Raw genomic sequence first — 1,531 nt, 5'->3', positions numbered from 1 at the left:
AGAACGAAAAGTTTCAAATATGCTAGGTTTGCAATTTTTGTTTTCATTTGCCTTGTTTTGCTAATGCTCAATCGAATCGAATGTTCGAAGAAGCGCCAAATGGATTGTAAATGCTGGAACTAAATGACACAATTTCGAATAATTTGATTTTTTAAAGAATTCATCAGCCAGTTCAAAAAGCCAAGCCAGCCAGTGCTGGCTTGGCTTTTGACACTACTATCCATCGCATAGCACGCGTTTTTGAATTGTTTGGAATGTGAGGGATGGTGCTGGATGAGTTTTTACCTTTTTGTGTAACATTAGAAGGGTTTGCTCGATTTAGCTCGATTGTAAAGGTAATTCACCTTTTCTGCCAACATTTCCAGTTACATTGATAAAGGGTGGTTCATATAATATTTGTTTTTTTCATTTCGTTATAACAAAAATGGCTGAAGATTTTTCGATGGTTGAATATTAATTTGAAAGGATCATTCATGACATTTATGTATGAAAAACAATTTTGGTTGCAGAAAATTGGGAATTATGACAAATTTTTGACAGTTGTAGGTCTTCAACTGAAACGGTACGATATTTGAAAAGCTCATTTAATTTAAGCTCATTTTCACATCGGTGGTTATGTTAATAAGCAGAATTAAACGGCCTCCGTGTGTACGAACGAAGAAGGAGCCGCCCTAACCGTCGAAATTGTAGCTGAGAACTTAGCTGACATTTGCGCCGCATCTTCAAAAAGCTAATAATCAGCGGAAATGGTGTTGTGAATTGGCCAAGAAGGTGCGATTCGACACCATTGACACTATTATCATTGGACGGTGGTGAAACATAAATGTTGCGCATACAAATCAGCAACCATTCACGACATCAAGACCCAAATTTGCTATAGCGAAGATAGGACAAGATACAATCGAAAATGTACTCAAAATAGGTCAGGACAGGGATTTATTTCATAGTATTTCCTTTTTTTCTTTTTTGCTCAAAAATTTGTTGTATCCATATTCCAAGATATTTATGGTGCAGTCACCCTAATGCTTCAGCATTGTCAGTACGGTTTGCAGGATTAGGGAGCCTGCTCGAATTTCTGTATGGAAACGTCAAATGCGGAACATGTTTCCGGTTGTCAAAAATTTACCATGGCACACACACATTAACAGCACAGCTTCTTCTGGTCGAGAGACGAAGGCATTCTCGACGGCATCAGTAGCGACTCATAGCGATGTCCACTGCAAAACGCATATCGCGCATATAACTCTCGTCCAGTGCATTGAAATAAAGTTGCTGTTAAGCGCCGGCGTTTTTAGTTCGAGCGGTTCTCAAAACGTGCAAAGGTGAAGTAATACAAATGGTGTGTTTCGCATGCGTTGCATTTGCTGTAAGCTCTTTTATATCCTGCTGTAGAATTGCTAAATAATATCATATCGCTTTCGACCGACAGAACTGTGCCATTAAGCCGGCCAACGCTAGGTACTGCATCTTATTGCATGTCCTTTAATATCAATCGCAGCATTCAATGCGTGCTTCTGACGCAGCGTAAAAT

The sequence above is a fragment of the Anopheles cruzii genome, chromosome X (genome assembly GCF_943734635.1).
Source record: "Anopheles cruzii chromosome X, idAnoCruzAS_RS32_06, whole genome shotgun sequence".
Taxonomy (NCBI): domain Eukaryota; kingdom Metazoa; phylum Arthropoda; class Insecta; order Diptera; family Culicidae; genus Anopheles; species Anopheles cruzii.
This window is presented reverse-complemented; position numbering follows the sequence as displayed.